Source organism: Pipra filicauda, unplaced genomic scaffold (genome assembly GCF_003945595.2).
Source record: "Pipra filicauda isolate LSUMZ 115617 unplaced genomic scaffold, ASM394559v2 scaffold137_size4652046_pilon, whole genome shotgun sequence".
In the NCBI taxonomy this organism is placed as follows: Eukaryota; Metazoa; Chordata; class Aves; order Passeriformes; family Pipridae; genus Pipra; species Pipra filicauda.
The window spans coordinates 3602515-3621429 of record NW_024103851.1 but is presented as its reverse complement, the minus strand read 5'-3'; positions in this window follow the sequence as shown (position 1 = coordinate 3621429).

Sequence of the window (18915 nt, the reverse complement as noted above, 5' to 3'; positions counted from 1 at the left end):
TGCAGAAGGCAGCTCACATGAACTTAATTTTAGAGACGAAGAGAACAAAAAATGTGGTCTCATTTATTTTTCACTGCAGCCAGCAAATTTGACCGAACATAATGGTGTCCAATGCTCTTTTAAATCTTAGCAAAAAATCTAAATTTTCAGGAGCTTTAACTCCCATGTGCCAGAGAAAGACCCTCTGAGATATTGCCCAAATATTGTGACATGGTATTGACCCTTGCTTATTCAGCTCTGTGTATAAATGATTTGTGGATCATGAAAAAAACTTTCATGAAGGAAAATCCTGACTACCTGCACAGCTTAGTAACAGAGATGGAAAGCACAAAATCTGTGCTTTGGTGCATTGTGAATTTTTAAACAGATCTCTCCAGTTTGTCCCGAGTCTACAGACTGTTTCCACACAACACCCTCACCCAACAACAACAAAACAAAACCCCCAAAACCCCCAAACCAATAAAAGTCAAATAACCACAAAAAAGGAGACTAGTATTCTAAAATAAGTGTGTGTGTGTTAAATACAGAGTCATTTGAAGTAGCAGAGACTGAAATAATTATATATAGGTCTCAGAAAACATAAGAAATAAGAGGGCCTCATTAGGTACAATAGTGCTGATATGCTGATGGGAAACAAAAAATCTGCCAAAGTCTTCTTTCAGGCATTGTTTTGCAAATGTTCTAAATGCAAACCAGCGTGGCTTACTTTGTACAAAATTTTGATTCAATAATTTTTCTTTATAGTTCTATAAAATAATACAGAGTATTGCTCAACTTTTTAGTTTCTTGAGGGGAAGGGGGAGACATTTAACACTTTCTGAGAAGCACCCAAACAAGATTTTTTTTTTCCTTAGGAGTCCAGCCCAGGTTTTACTCAGATTTCAGTACAAGCCAGGCTAGGATTTAGGTGTTTCAGCCAGCACTAAGTGACTATACATACAAATGTAGGCATGATCAATAAGGTTTCTAGTTACAGAGATCACTATTAAAACCTTTGCAATTAGCATTTGAACATAATTAACATTATTACATGATTTACAGTATCCCCACACTATGAACACCACAGTAGATAATAAGGGAAAAGGTTGAATTGTAAAAATTTGAATTTTGTATTCCTTAATAGGGAGTCTCAATGCTGTGATTTAAGAAACTCCCAATAAGTGCAGAAGCTGCAGGAGGCTTTACATGAGAAAGGAAGAATAGTATTTCTTTTTAGAGCTTCTTAAAACTTTGTTCCACTTATGAAATCTTCTACAGTCTGTACTATTATAACTTAAATATTCTATACTATAACTCCAAATTTACATATTTTAATTACTTTCTTTTTTTTTCTCATGTAGAAGCGACTGTTTCTTCTGTTGGAAGAATTCCACTTGGAAATGCCAACTTCAGGAATCAATAAAAATGCTGTAAGAACTCCTGACAGGTTTGAGGTCAAAGCTTTTAAACAGGTTTCCACATTTGCCAGGTTTTACAGCCCATTTTAAAAATATGCGCTAATATCAAAGAAGCCCAGCTGCGCTGAAATGATAAACATGACTGGGGATGCTTCAGACTGTGGATGATCTCTTCAAAACACAGGAATGAGGCTTGACTGTTCAGGCAAGGAAGAGCAGCAATTCTGGCACCCTAGGGACTTTGTGCATTGTTCTAGGTGGGTACACACCTTTTTCCAAAATGTGGGCCCAGGGAATGCCCACTTTACACTAGGAAGCCATAAGCTACTTCAGCTGAGATATGGTATCTCTGTGTCACCCCACAGCTTGCAGTGTAGACAAGTCCTGAGTGTTTTTGAGCTGTATGAACATAACCACAAGCTGAACAGTTTCGTTGTTCAATACAGTTTTGTGCTGTGCTTGGAAATTGAATTTATAAATGCCTTTCCATAAAAGCATCCTAAGGGTAACAGATGCCTAAAATACATTGGTTCCATTATCAAGGAGTAGATAATTCAAGCTGAATACACAGTATCAGAGTTTACTGATTTGTATATAATCTACATTCTTAACATTTTCCCGGAGTGCTGTTAGTTTGGGTTAGTGGGACTTACTGTACTCTCAGTGTTGAAAGATGAATAAGCCTGTCAACTGAACAGCATAATAAATTTGTTAGGCTGCACATGTTGTGCTCCACCTCTCCCTCATTCTTCATCATGTATAATGTAGCCTAATGCAATATGGCAGCTGTTAGCAGAAAAATGGTGCAGCAGCCATAAAAAAGTGATTTATGTCTTAATACCAAAGCAGCTAAAATTAAGAAACTGGTGTTTGGGAGGGCAGAAAACAAGTGAAATGTGAAACACAACACACACACACACACACACACACACATATATATAAATAAATAAATAAATAAATAAATATGTATATATTAATGAAACATAGGAAGCTGTGAAATGTTAGACTGACAGTGAAATTCTCCCTGGGTATCCACTGCAAGGTCAGATTAATAAAGGGGGTAATTGATGGTGATGGTTGTGGATGTTCAGAGTTGCCTGCATGTCACAGCTGCTTATGCTGGAGTATTGGAAGCATGTTAAATGTATCTCCTGACATGAACCCAAAGATCCTTACTACCAAATTGCACAAGAAAAGCTAATTTAAGGTGGCAGTTGGCAGAAAGAAAACATATCAAGCTGAAAAGTTGTTCTTAGCAGCCATAATGTAGAGAGGAAACAGTGGGATGGGAGAAATAACGTGGGCCTCATTCCTCTGCTTTGCTTTTCTGCTGGTATAAATTCACCAGTTTAAGGCTGCAGTCATGGACTAGGGGTTTCTCCCTGGATGCTGAAACTCTGAGCATCAGAGAAAATTCTTTATTTGGTTTACAGCATACCCAATGTGACTAAACATGATCGTGTAACATCTTGTCAGTTTTGCCACTGAACGATGTAACACATTAATCTAAGACACAGTGAATTATAACTACCACATCAGATTACTCCTTGGTTTCTGTTCAACATACACTGTGTGTATATATACTATAAACACACATATGTCTATGTACGTATATACTCAGGCTGCTGCTAAGTGTGATGTTTTTGCTTTAGTGGGTGGCACTATTCCTTCTCAGTCAGTACTAAACTAGTTCTTCCCCCCATGGTGCTTAATGAATAGTGGAATATGGTCAGGTCAGAGAGGTTAATAGCCCTACTTTTGTGAAAAGTGCCAGGGGATCTTTCTTAGCAAGCAGTGAGAACCTCACATTAAATACCATCTGAAAGACAGCCTGTGACTTGCTCAGAGTCAGACTGGGGTGTTGCTGTAATGCAGAAATAGGGGGAACCATGCTACATATTTAAGTGACTGAGTCATCCTGCCCCCACAGATATTTACCAGGTGCAGTGAAACTTTGCTTATACAGAGTTACAAAATAATAACCAAAGGGAGTATAGGCGGAAAAGAGCTTCTCTTGGGCACATTTTTTTTTTAATAAATATGAGAGAAGCTTTCACCTGATTGTGTTTAGTTGTAAATAATCTGGATAGGGATCTCTCAGACCCTTTGCTATCTTATTCTGGGTGGAATAAGTACTTAATAAATTGGAGCAAACAAGACCTGCGGCAAAAATGGGCACGCTTTTTGTTGTTACTAGAGGCCTCATCTTGGACAATTCCAGTCCTTTTAGGAAAGGGCTATGGAATCCTAGTTCCTATGCATTAGATCCTGAGTCACTTTTTGTCTACCAGGATAGAGATTATTTTAAAAGGATGTTTTATGTTTTGATCATATCCATGATAAAGTGCAACAGCTAGGAGGACTCCATTTTGTGAAGTTCTTTTGAGCTCTTGCCTAGTCTTAATATTGTGCTATAGGGGGATACTGTAACTACAGAGCATTTCTGTACCTAAAGACTTGTTAGGTCACTGCTACCATACTGAACTTTTCAATCACGGTTCAAACCACATTGAGGTCCTTAAATAACCATTTCCCAGGGGCATCAATGCATTAATGACACATCATCTTCTAACATACTGGTGACCAGTTTCCTCAGGATTCAGCTTCATACGTGGCTCCTCTCCCCTCCTCAACCTTTCAGTCCAATTCTGCATGTGCAAAGGAGCCCAATCTGTGCTAGCCCATTGGCAGTGACTTCTATCTCCACAAGCCACTTGAGGATTAAAATACCAATCTTTGATACATGGTCCCATTTTAGAAAAGCATATATGGTTTGGGTTTATTTTTGCAGCACTACTTTCTGCCAGGGGGAAGGACCGTGCCTTGCATTGCCATCACAGGAATAGGCTGGCTCTCTGCAACAACATACCAAGGAGTTCATGCTGCTCCTGCACTCATGACTGGCTTTGTCTTTGCCCTGAGCACCATGCGTAGGGAACCTGTAGCTCCTAAACATTGTAAAATGGCTTAGGAACAATCCTGTTGCACTGAAGCAACGGGACAGAGAAACACATGCCTAGCTCAATGGTATTCTCAGGAAAAAGACTTAGCAAAGACAGCAGGATTCATCTCACTACCTATGTGGGATTGAGATGCCTCATAATTGTGTCTCACCATAACTGTTTTCACAGCTATGTGGTTAAATTCTACTGTGTAATTACAGTATGATACTATTAAACATAAACTTTCTCACCAGTTTCTCTGCAATCTCTCTGTTGTAGGATACAAAACAGTATCTTTACATTTCTGGTAAAAAAAATTCATAAATCCCTTTGTTAGCCAATAGCGAAATAGTGTTTTTATATTTGTTATAAACACTGTTTGCTCACTACTTGTCTCTGGAAAATTGTGATTGTTTCAGATGTTCGAACTAGATATTCAGAGTAATTCCAAGTGCACAGCAATCAGTCAGACACTGGTATGACCTGTTACCTGAATAGATCCCAGAAACTAAGCACAAATCATTTTAGGAATTACTTCAGTTGTCCTTGCTTAGTGGTATTAAAGGTGAAATGAGGAAATTTTTAAATAGCGAGAAGCAAGATTGCATAATAATTCAGGTAAAAAAGTGAGTAACATGGCACATAGCTGAGACGTTAGATGAGCAGAATGTAGTAAGTGTAGAAGAGCAACTACCAGGCATCATTGCCATAATTCTATTAGACTAGTCATTTCTTGAAATTCGAGTAAAGTGTTAGCATTGCTGCCAGCAACAGTTTCTACAAAGATAAAATTTGATGATAAAGGATGGTTTGTATTTTTATGGGCACTGATTAAAACGTATTTGGAGATAAAAGGTACAAGCAATATACACATATTGGAAAGCTGAAGAAATTGCTTTTTCATGAAGTGTAGCAGTTACTGAAACTGCAACAGAAAGAAGAGATTGCTGACCACCACAGAAAGATCTTTTTGCCCAATTAGAAATGGGTATTTGATATCAGAAACTGAAGCAGTGCAGGGAAATTGAAGCAGGCTGTACTTCTTTGCCTTTCTCTTTTGGAATGACTGTACAACATGTATGGACCAAAGCAAAGGGCTTTTCTTGTGGCTGCAATCTCTGCCATTTCTCCTTTCTATGCCAAATAACACAAAGACATTCCAAAACTGGGCAAGTTTTTGTCAAATACTCCTAATCTTAAAGAATTATGATTACGTGGGGATTTTACTGAACCATCATTTTTTTATTATTGTTATATTTCAGTTTGGTCAAGTATGCTGCTGAGAAAGAGTATGTTTCTACCTGTTTTCTATCTTTCAGTGGCAATATATTCTTTGGTTCTGTATCCTTCCAGCTTTGCATGAATCACTAAAGCACCAAATCCTTTACTTTTCAACAACTCCCTTAGTGGATGCAAACCTTCCTTTGACAGAAGTACCATAACTACCTTGTTTACGAGGACAAGGACTAGGGCTCCATGTAATTTTCATCTAAACAAATAACTAAATTTATATGCAGCTTTACTTCCAAATCAGAACTCTCACGCTGGTCTTCAAAATCTCTCTTGTTCTGTTAGCTATATTTTGGAATACTTCTCTGACTTCCTGCCTATTTACTCTCTTACCTGACAAAGTATATACAAGCATTGCCAGGATCAGCATTATAAGTAGTATATGCTCCTTCCACCCCAGAGTTTTCTTCGATGACACCCTGAACATCCTTGCAGAGTTGTAGAGCCTCTGTTCACACTGGCTGAAAGTACCTGGGCTTGGATCAGGCATCAGAAAGCATTTCAAGAAGCTATGTGCCTGTGCTTATGTACCTTTTTGCTTTATGTACCTTTTTTTCTCTTTTTCTTTTCTTTTTTTTTTTTTGGCCGTGTTCAGTGAAGGATATTTTTGTGCTTGTTTATTCTTAAGTTTGCTAGATCCTGATTTCAGTCATCCTGGACTACATCAGAAGTAATACAAATGCAGTAAATCGAATCCCTTCTGGTGTCCCTGAGATCAGGTCTGACTCACTTCTCCTATACCTAGTCTTTAAAATCAAATCTGTTCTTTTTTTCTTTAAAACTGTCATTATGTTCTGCTGTACTTTAAAGTGTAGTATTACTTTGAAAAAAAGAGCATAAAAATGACATTTCAGGGTTCTATATTTGTCTGACAGTTGTTTCTGTTGCAGAAGTGCTCATTTTATAAGTTAAAAAGCTGTCTTTCCTAATACAGTGTTATGATTCAAGTTATTGACACACCATCATCAGATTCTGCGACCAGTGTAGGCTATATTACATTGTAAAGCCTCTGTCTGCTTGCACCACCCTGTCTTCTTCAAATCATGCCCCTGGTAACACTGACAGACCTTTTGCATTGCATAAGCACGTTGGAGGTCTAAAGGAACACAAAATGCAAGGCAAACATACACTGCAGAAAAAAAATGCAGCTCAGGCTTTGTGTTAGAATGGCAGGGATCACTAGTATTAATAACAGTAAAACTTTATGTTTCCTACCAGAAACAAACATAGATCCACTCAAGGTCATTCTTTGGGGGCCAGGTTTGAGGCATAGAACTTTCAGATCTGGTCACCATTCTGCTAAATGTACCAGAAAAGCTTTAATTTTATCTCAATGAGAATCTAAGAAAATCAAGACAGTACCTTTCAGTTTTTCAGAAGTGGTGATCTATTCAGTTGCTTTGGCAAGAAATGTGTTTCTAAGGATGCATAGGCAGCACTTGGCTGGGAAAGGGGTTACCTGAAAGTGATGGATGTAGCACCAAGCAAACTTCCACATATCCTTGCAGTCAGAGGTCTGCCTTTCATTGTATTTTATAAAATATATTAACCAATTTGGCATTAAAAGTACAACTTTTGTCATATTGAGAATAACAACATGTTATACAAAGGAACTAAGGTTGGAAGTTGAGGGAAATTAAAAAAAAAAAAAAAGGAAGAAACAAAGCAAAAGTGAAGACATGGAGCAGTTGTGTTTAGTATGGGGGGAAAAAAAGAGTCCAACATCTTTCCCCTCCATTTTTGTCTTTTTTTTTCTTTTTTTTTTTTTTTAATATACTTGAAAATGCAACATTTGGAAAAATCTACACATCTAAATTTAGAGTCTGTGTTACTTTACTCTGCATTTCTTTATCACACTTTAGTCATCTATATATCATTTTGTAGAAAGCATATGTGTCAGGCTGAAGCATGTCTTATTTTATAAATATTTATTACCCACTGGTGTGTTCCTATCTTTGAAGTTACAACCACTTCTCCTTTTCAGTCCATGTTCCCTCCTTTTCCCTGTTAAAAAAAAGAATCTTGTCAAACAATTTTGTTTATGTGGAAATGCTATGAAGACTAGTTTAGTTTTGGTTTTAGTCTCATCTTTATTTTAGCTTGCCTTGCTCCCCCCCCCCCCTTACTTTTCTTTTTAGAAAGTGTAGGCCCAGAATATTAATGTAAACAACATGATCTCTGCTGCTATTGCGTGAATGCAGCAAGGCAAACCTGGCTGTTCACAGGCTCATGTGCCCATTGGTCTGTCTCCCCAGGGATGCCTTGAAACAGTTTGAAGGAAATATGACTGGCCTTTGAAGAAGGCCCAGAGACAATCATCAGAGGCTGTAACTGCTCCACAATGAGGATAATACAATTTTGTGATTTAACAGGAAGGGATCTTAAAAACCTACCAAACAAAATAAAGCCCAACAACAACCAAACAAATAGTTGGCTGCATCTGAAGGATAACCAAACTGTCTGGTTTGCTGCAGCATAACTTTAATTTTGTCTTGTGACATGGAGTGAATTCTTTCTGCACACACAGGGTCAATGTTTGCTCATAAGATGATCCACCATGCTGTTCTACCAGAGAAAGTGTGGTATTATACTGAGGTAAAAGTGACATAACTAACTGAGAATCAGAAGCAATCAGCTTTTCCAAGCAGAAACATGATGACCTAAAAGTTGTGTCTTATTTTTCTTCCCTCCGTCTTTTCCTCTAAGGAAATTGTATGTGAGGAGTTAGATTGAGCTGTACTCTGAGAGAGCAAAGGGAGGCCCAATTGTTCTCTTGAGCTGTCTAGTGAGAGTTTCTGTTTTACCCTCGTCTACCATTCTCTTTTGATACTGAAGCTGGCTCCCTGCCAAGTCTCCAAACCTTACCACAAGAAGTGTGCCCCCCCCAAACCTCAGGGAGAAGAGGGAGAAAAACAACTAAGAAATCCCGAAATGAGAGAGAGAGACAGCTAAAGTGATATATATAAATATATATAAATATATTTCCACTTATGTTACAGTTATATACAATTGAAATATAAATACAATTTCACAAGGGAAAGGGAAGGGGGAAGGGAAAAGGAACAAAACCAAAATAAAATATATATATATATATATATATCCCGATTAGTAGCCCAATATCTAACAATTAAAAGAGTTAGTAAAGAAATATCTCACTACTCTCCTTGGGACAACCGAGAGTCGCTCTGGAACGATCGCCGGCAACCTCCGTCTCCCAGGGTCGACAAGGCCTAACCAGGCCTCTCAACAGCAGGGAACCTGCACCTCCAAGCCACCGGAAGGAAAGAGAGCGAAGGCCTCTCCTCCTTTCTTCTTATAGCTTGGCTTACGTAAAAATCGTAGGGAATGCTGGGTAAATCTGGACCCTTCCTTGGTTACAAACTGGTCACCGAGGAAGGCCTAGGCCAAACTACCACAGATACCCAAAACCATGCCTGTGTTTTCCAGTTATACCAACCAGTCTAACAAAGCAACAAATGCTGTCTTGACTAGCAATCCCCTAATGTTCAGCTTGCTTTTCTTACTGATGATGAGCATTTAGCTCACACTGATCATTATAATGCTCAAGTCCCTTCTTGAGGAGCAGCTAATTTCTATGCAAGTGTTGAAGACCAGGTTGGATGGGGCTTTGAGTAACCTGGTCTAGTGGGTGGCATACCTTCCCATGACAGAGGTTGTGAACTAGATGATCTTTAAGGTCCCTTACAATGTGAATCATTCCATGATTCTATGATTACTGATTTTCAGCTGTTCTTTCATTATTTTGTGAAGTTCTTCAACAACTCCATGCCATCAGCCATTTTTCATTCCCTTTTTCAGATTTTCATGCTCACAGCACAGTCCCTAATACTGAGCCAGACACTCATAACATGTCTCCTTTTCCTTCATCTATTTTAATTAAAAATTAGGAAAAAAAAAAAGAGAAATTAGTTTTGTGTGTGTGTGTGTGTTGTCTTCTTTATTGCATGATGGGTTGGTTTCTTTAGGAAGAGTTAGTCTTTGTAAAGTCTTCCTGGAAAATCCAAGCTGACTATATCAGTGTGTTTTTCTTTCCATGAACTTGTTGATTCCTTCAGAGAAATGAAGCAGGTTTTCCATATAACAAGCACACGTTGACCCTTATTGCACGTATCTTCTTAACCTTTTAACTCATTCTTAGATATTACAGATTTTACAGGGTGCTCTGATTCTTTTCAAACTTAATGTAATATGTTTTTAGAATTATTTACTGATATTTCTGTTCCTTTCAATTTTTCCTCACTTAAATATTACCTTATCCTGCTGACCCATCATACTGGTTTTTGGGGTCTTTTCCAGTACTGTGACTTTAATACAGTATCCTTAAATAGTCTGCAAGCTGCTTTGAAATATTTTGCCCTTTCAGCTGTGCCTTTCAGCTTCTTGAAGTCGTTGTAGGTTTTTGCAATTTCTCTTTCTGAAAACGCGTTCTGCTGTAGCAGAGATAGGTAGAACTATGGACAAGTACAACTTACCTTCTTCCTATTTCAGAACAATGTTATGATAGTAGATTATTACATTGGGTTATGCATAGAAGTTTTCTTCTTTTCTGCATCTGTCTAGATGCTCTCTGAAGAGCTCATGAGTGATAGCAAAAAAATTAATCTCTGCATCATGACTTGATGTCAATGTTACTACATGGGAGTAATTGGAAACACCTGCTGTTGCTGTGTTTCCCCTCTTTGCAGTCCCTCTACTCTTCCTCAGATGCTGCAGACCCTCGCGGTATCTGCAGTGGGTAACTAGCAGGGCAGGTCTGGTACTGAGCTGCTTCTGTTTGGACTTGGAGTTTCTATTTGTAGAGAATGTCTCTTATTTGTTGACATAATTAATTTATTTATCTGATCTTTCTTCTTCCTGTCCAGACGTGGGGGTGGCAGAAAGCTTCCAGACCTGAGAGTATTTTTTTAGGCTATGGAAATAGGAATGGAGGAGCAAAGCCTGAAGCCTAAACCTAGAGATGATTTCGCCACAACAGTTGTGTACAAATGACCAGACTGTCCACTGAAAGCGTGAGAAAGGAGTAGGATTTGCACGAAAAGGTATGTGTTTGAAAGCATGCCAAATTTGAACCTGATTCATACAAAGATAGTTTGCCATTGCTGAGAAAGACCTGAATTGCTTCTGAGGGTTATGTCATGTGCTAGAAATTTTTTTAAAAAATTGAAATAGTGTGATATCTCAGTTGTTAGCCAATCTGTGTGCCCAGACTTCAGATACATTTGTAGCCTTCGTACACTCTCATGATGGCAAAACCAATGAGTGTCGAAAGTCTGAAAGTGGTGCTGTGTCTTCTTCCTGCAATGTGTCATTTCTGAGGCTAACATGACCCTGGGAAGGGATGTGTCAGTGAAAAATACAAACAGCTCAGTTGAGAACTAAGATTTCAACCTTTGAATGGATTCCTTCAGTAGAAAGACTGTGTGAAATTGCATTCTGTAACTGGGAATTTTTCTACCTCTACCCTCATTTCAGTTATCTTCACGTTTTCCAAAGGCATTCAACTCTGATCACTCCCATATGTAGTTCAGTAAAGTGCCCATGTCATCTGCCACCTTACTGTTTGCTCTTCTATACTCAGTGATCTTTCTCAGAAAATAGGACTTCATTTTACTTTCATTTAAGCCATCCAGGTCTGTAATGCCCATCTGACTTCATTAAGATTGAGACAAGTGCATCTTAATTCAGCCGTAAGAGGCATTCTCGTGTGTGCCTAAGTTGTGGAGGAGCAGTCTGCTCAAGAGCCCCTCTAGGGGGCTAGTGTCTCTTGCTAACTTTGCTCTGAATGATTTTTGTTTGTTTGAATTAAGCTGTTACGTTGGTTTTGTCTGCTGTTACATGACATTCTGGAAGCCATAATTCTCTTGATACACATTTCTATCTTCTCAGAAACAGAGTAATTTTCTCATGTAATAGAAACTATATGATTCATATATATAAATATAAATATGAATATGTAAATATATAAATAATATCAATAATTCATAGAATAATAGAATGGCCTGGATTAGAAGGGACATTAAAGATCATCTAGTTCCAAATCCTCCAGCATGGTCAAGGACACCTTTCACTAGACCAGATTGCTGAGAACTCCATCCAACCTGGCCTTGAAGACTTCCAAGGATGGGGCAGCCACAACTTTTCTAGGCAACCTGTGCCAGTGTTTCACCACCCTCACAGCGAAGAATTAATTTCTATCACCTAATCTACGTCTACCCTGTTGCAGCCACTCTCCCTCGTCCTATCACTACATGTCCTTGTAAAAAGTCCCTCTTCAGTGTCCTTGTAGGCCCCCTTCAGGTACTGGAAGGTTGCCCTGAGGTCTTCCTGGAGCCTTCTCTTCCCCAGGCTGAACAACCCCAGCTCTCTCAGCCTGTCTTTGTAGGAGACATGCTCCATCCCTCTGATGATCCTGGTGGCCCTCCACTGGACTCACTCCAGTAGGTCATGTTCTTCTTATGCTGGGCCCCAAGATCTGAATGCAGTACTCCACGTGGGGTCTCACAGGAGTGGATTGAATTTGCCCCTGTGTCCACGAACTGCAGTATCACTGTTCAAAGGCAAAATAAACCCATTTCCTCTCACAGTCTTTATAAGACAAAGATACATAGATACTGTCTAGTCATGTGGACTTTTCTTTCAAACCTTTCACTTCAGGTGCTCAGAGTTGCTGGCTGTCTGATGGGAATGGGAAATCTCCCTGTTCACTTAACTCTGTCCTGCAGAGAGTATTTGGGACTCTATAGTAGATGATGACTTTCTACACTATTTTTCCAGCCAATGCAATTCTAGCAAAGCTGATGAGAAACAGTAGTAGACAGGAGAGATGAGATCAAATGGTGACATTGTGTGATACAGCTCTTTTGAAACCAGGAACCACAGAGAGGTCATAGAAGCTGGGCAGCAGATATTTGCAAGCCATGGATTTGATCACTGTGCTATATTTCTATCAGCAGCACAGGGGAGGACAGTCAATCTGATACCTAGGCAGTACTTAAAATCAGTCTGTGTATTTCCAGGAAACAGAAAAACTTAGGTAAGAAATGAATCACTGAGGACAGCCATAGAACTACCAAAACTTTGACTCTGTTAACCCTGTGACAAGCATGCAAAAAATCATGATATGCACTGAAACTAACCCAGTGACTCAATAGCTCAAGTAGCAGTGTGAAGATGCTCCTCTAAGGGAGGAAATCCACACTGAGTAGACACAATCTGTGTATCTGTTTTGAAAAATCATGAGGTGTTATCTGCTGTTGTCTGTATATTATTAACTTGGTCTAAGTTGTTTAGAACAGGTTTTTTTCAGTATTAGCAGATTGTTCTACTTGTGCAAAAGGCAGTTCTTAGTTCTCCACTGTTCTTTTCAGATGGAGCGTTTCAATGAGCTTGTACAATAGCAGCAGTTCTCAATAGCATTCTTAAAATAAAAAGGAAATAAAATGGCTTCAGAAAATGAAAAAGAAACTGTGCACTATCTAGTACTGCATTCTATGTCATGACAGAAAAAGGATAGCTCCCTGTTTTACATTTGAGATGTAAGCTTCATTTGTACTAGGTTATACAGTTGGAATACAGTTGGAAGTTTATGCAGTTGGAATCAAGTTACCCTTATGATTTTATTGTCTTAGAGCAACTTCCAAATCCAGCTGGATTAATCTTTGCTGGCAGTAATAATTATAGAATCATTTAGGTTGGAAAAGACCTTTAAGATCATTGAGTCCAAGTGCTTAGTGATCATAACAAAGGAAAGAAAGCAAATATTCAAACATGTCTCAGTTCTAACCAAAACAAAGGCTTTCTCTAGCTCTACAGGCCTGTCAGCCTGACCTCAGTGCCTGGCAAGGTTATGGAGCATCCTAAGTGCAATCACACAGCACCTCCAAGATGGACAAGGCATCAGACCCAACCAGCATGGGTTTAGGAAGGGCAGGTCCTGTCTGACCAACCTGATCTCCTTTTATGATCAGGTGACCTGCCTGGTGGATGAGGGGAAGGCTGTGGATGTGGTCAACCTGGACTTCAGCAAGGCCTTTGACACTGTCTCCCACACCATTCTCCTGACAAAGCTGGCAGCCCACGGCTTGGACAGGGGTATTTTGTGCTGGGTCAGGAACTGGCTGGAGGACCGGGCCCAGAGAGTGGTGGTGAATGGTACTGCATCCAGTTGGCGGCCGGTCACCGGTGGTGTCCCCCAGGGATCAGTGTTGGGCCCAGTTCTGTTTAATATCTTTATTGATGATCTGGATGAGGGGATCGAGTGTACCATTAGCAAATTTGCAGACTACACCAAGTTGGGGGAGAGTGTTGATCTGCTGGAAGGCAGGAGGGCTCTTCAGAGGGACCTGGACAAGCTGGAGAGATGGTCTGATTCCAACAGGATGAGGTTCAACAAGGCCAAGTGCTGGGTCCTGCACTTTGGCTGCAACAACCCACTCCAGCGCTACAGGCTGGGGACAGAGTGGCAGGAGAGCAGCCAAGCAGAAAGGGACCTGGGAGTTTGAATTGACAGGAAGCTGAACATGAACCAGCAGTGTGCCCAGGTGGCCAAGAAGGCCAATGGTATCCTAGCCTGGATCAGGAACAGTGTGACCAGCAGGACCAGGGAAGTGATTCTTCCCCTGGACTCAGCACTGGTGAGGCCACACCTGGAGTACTGTGTCCAGTTCTGGGCCCCTCAGTTCAGGAAGGATATTGAGGTGCTGGAGTAGGTCCAGAGAAGAGCAACAAGGCTGGTGAAGGGACTGGAGCACGAGTCCTATGAGGAGAGGCTGAGGGAGCTGGGGTTGTTCAACCTGGAGAAGAGGAGGCTCAGGGGAGACCTCATCACTCTCTACAACTCCCTGAAAGGAGGTTGTAGCCAGGTGGGGGTTGGTCTCTTCTCCCAGGCAACCAGCAGTAGGACAAGAGGGCATGGTCTTAAGCTCTGTCAGGGGAAGTTTAGGTTGGATATTAGGGTGAAATTTTTTACGGAGAGAGTAATCAGACATTGGAATGGGCTGCCCAGGGAGGTGGTGGATTCTCCGTCCCTGGAGGTTTTTAAGATGAGGCTGGATGTGGCACTTAGTGCCATGGTCTAGTAACCATGGTGGTGTTGGATCAAGGGTTGGACTTGACGATCTCAGAGGTCTTTTCCAGCCCAGTTGATTCTATGATTTGTTGAAAATATATTTTCAGTGACGGGAAGCCAATTCAGTTGTCTAGCTTTTGTAGAAAATGTATGATTTCAGTGCATGATTATTTAAAGCTCTGCTTATAGCTGTGGTGGGCTATGCTTGAGCACTGTGCAAATAATCCATTTAAAGTTCAACCTCAGAATTCTTGTTACCTGATTCTCACCCCACTGGAATGTAGCACTAGTCCATTTATCATCGTAGGAATGCAACGACTGGTGAAAACCCTTCATAAATTCACTTTATTTTCAAATATGAGAGTGTTCAGATAATTTCCCACTCAGAGTAGGGATCAGCTGCTTGTGATCAGGTCTCTTTGATCATTTCATCTGACTACCAATCAATTTATAAACTAGTGCATGTGAGCTGACAGCCTTGCAATTTTGTCTCAGTAATGAAAATTCTCCTTTTATCTGTGTGAGCATCTAATTCTGGATTATTCAAGGGAATTATGGTGATGGTAGTTGAAGACCTAACAGCCTGCAGGCAAGGGAAAGTTGCAGCTGGCTTTAGCTTTTGTACTCCATGTATTTCAGAAGTAGTGAACGACATAAAATTCCATTACTTGAATTCAAATGTCCATTTAACAAAGTCACACCAAAGAGAAAGTTATCACCCTGTTCATTCCAAAGAGGCACCCATGCGTTTCACCTTTAAGGTGAATTTTTTTCTGTTATTTCCCAAGTTCCCGTTAATTTCCCAACAAGGAAAGCATATTAAGGGACGATTACACAATGCTTGGTGAAACTCCCTTTATTTATTTCACTTGTGTTGTTGCTGCTGTTGTATAAGAAAGAGCAAAATAACAAAAAGAACAAAGTAAATTAAAATAATAGCTGATCCAAACATTTTCAACACGCTGAAATCCCATTCCAAATGCAAAGACTCTTTCTTTCTGCCTTTTCTTTGCATTGATTTGCACAAGCATTTTCTCTGTGAGCCAAATACATCTCTGGTATAACTTCACTGAAGTCATTGGACTTACACCAGAGGTGGTTTTTGGTCCTCTGTCCTGGGTAAATACAGTAGGAATAAATTGGTCACACAGGCAGAGTATCTGGCAATAAGTGCACTGAGTGGTCCTGGCAAACCAATAGGAAAGATCTAAAATAAAAGCCCAAATAGGTCTTTTACTTAACAGAGGGCCTAAAAATCTACTGGGAGCTGCTGAATACTGCCCACTAACTGTACAAAGTATAGGTAGCATGCCTTCCAAATATCAAAATACCAGACGGAATGCCGTGAAAATAAATAACTTCTAATATAAACAAATGAGAACATATCAAACTGTTACCTCTTTAAACATAATGTAAATAAAAAAAATACCAGTCCTTCTACACAATAAATATTAAGAAACCATTGACATAGTTGAAATGTACTCATATAAATTAACAACTTTAATTACATTAGCCAAACAGACATTGGTTAAAGCACTGCATGTAGTATGCAAAATAATAATAATAACAATAATAATAATATCAACAACAAAACACAAAATGATAAAAACAAAATAGGCTTCATAATATCTTGGCTTTCATAATTTATATATATGTATATACATATATATAGTTGTGTGTATATATATACTGTAGATATATATATAAGATGTATGTATACATACATATATATATATCTTCAACCCATTGTCAATGTATTGTTTTTGAAAGTATTTAAATACAAAGAAACCCACTGAGAATTAACACAGATTCACTATATCTCAAAAAATAAATAGCTATATAACCCAGAAGTGCTGCTTGTTTCAGCCCATGAAAACCTTGTTTATAGTTGTTCACAAAAGGTCAGATTATGACTTTATTTACTCATACTGAAAACTGTTTACTCCACGAGTAGTGTAGTGAGAGCAGATGGGGAGTAAAGCTTTTTTTCAGTGTAAGGAAAGTGATTAGCATCTGATTCTTTTACTGATGCACAGTATTGACATGAGGTTTAACTTTAAGAACTTAACCATTTCCATCACATCTACCTATGCCTCAGAAATAGATTTTGCTCAGTTTTTTGATGCTGACTGGTAATTTTCTAGGAAAGGAGACCCTCTGAAAATCAACGTCATTGCTTACAGAGTAAGGCACAATTCCACATGAATAATAGTCCATAAAAAATTTAATCTCGCACATAGACTTTACAGACGCCTGAACTTCTCTACCTTAAGAGATATTGCTGCCAGCCTCTATATGATCTTGTGGCGTCACAGTTAAATGAACTTGATGGCTTAAATCTCAACGAAATACAAAAAGAAGGAGGTATATATAATGGAGTCCTACTTTGCAGTGATTTGGTAAGAGGCTGTTTCTATTGAAGTCAATGGCAAAACTCCCGTTTCATTCAGTTCTACAGTTTTGGGCCCTAGATCAGTATTCTGCTGTGAGATAAGAGTGCACAATAATTATAAACATTTTAAGCATTTTCTTTTGCTAAATCTGAAGAATACAAATACATTCAGCCCTCCCAAAGAAACATCTTAACATGAACTTCTGTCAGTTTTGTAGGCTTTGTATCCAGTGAGCATTTGACTTGGAGATGGGGAAAGTCAACCAACTGTAGTCAACAGTGAAGCAAGAAGATTGTGGATGTACTAAACAAATATATTTCTATAATTAAGCATATACTGAAAATGTATTTTCAATATAAACAGAAAATAGATTATATGGAAATTAATGTGCTAGTAGTTAAGGGCTTCATTCTTTTTTAGATATAGTCGCACCTGAAAGGAGAAGTAATTTTCGAGGCTACGTGCCATAGGACGACTGCTTAAATATGGTATTTTTAATGCTATTATAAGTACATGCAGATTTAATTAAATCAAATTATCAGGGATGGGGTGTTTTGCTGGGATCACTCAGTCTTGATTAAAATCCCAATTTCTTATTTTACTTTATCATACATTTTTTCATTTTCCCCAACTTTAAATAACTCTGACCACAAATCAAAACCCCATGACTGAATCTAGAGACTGGAAAGAGAAATCTTTAAAATTTGTGACCGATATACACATACAAATGAAAGCTAAAAAGGAGGACTTAGGAACAGTTACTTCTTGATTTAAAAACCTTTTTCTGTTTTCGATGTATCTACCATGAAACATGCTCACAACATCTAAAATCTTATTTTCTTTCCTCACTTGGAAGTTGTCTCAGGCTAGTTTCATATTTTCCAGGGCCAGTCAACATTCATCACATAAAAGGTGGTATCAAACTCTGAATCAGACCTCTTTTAAAAGGGTATTTCTCCTTTGGCCAGGAAAACCATAGGCCTAAACCTACTATGCTTGCAGTCGATGGGAGTTTTGCCATTCTCATCTAGGGGAAGGTTGTGGGATTTCAGGTCTCTGATACTCTCTAAATAATCACTGTAGAAAATAATTTTTATCAACGTGAGCCATCTCACCTGCTTCCCCTGGCCACTACGTTCAGAGATGAAGCATGATGCAAGCAGCCTGGTTTAAATAATTGAATTAAACAATGTTGACTATGGTGCCATTCATTCAAAATCCTTTCTCTCCCTTCACAATGCCCACAGCAAAAGAAACCTGTGATTCGCCCTCGCGTACCTTTACTCATGTAAGTAGTGTTACTGCTCTTGCACAAAGACCAGTAGACATCAAAGAACCTGCTGACACGAGTAATGGTTCTGGGACACCCAATTATATGAATAAGGGTTCTGGAGCACCCAATTTTAAGGCAAAGTCCAAAGTCTAGTGAACTAAAAGGAGCTCTCTAACGACTCTCACAGACTGTGTCCCTGCTCCTGCTGTTTCAAAGCCTGGCTCTGCTTTTAGAAAAATCAACTGAAATTCTGCTACTTGCTTTAAATAAGTGGGATCAGGAACTTGGTTTAAGTTATAAAGATAAATTAGTTGTGCATCTTTGTTGTTTGTTTTTTTTTATTTTATTTTATTTTAAATAATTTCCCTACTAGCATTTGGTATCCCTCCCTCTCCCCAGGAAGAAAACGCAAAAAACCCAACAAACTTCTGCAAATAATTTAAATTAGAAAGCCTTGATATTTTACAGAATACTTTAGTAAATTTAGAGTTTAACCAATTGTTATATTTTTTAATTTTTTTTTTGCAAATTG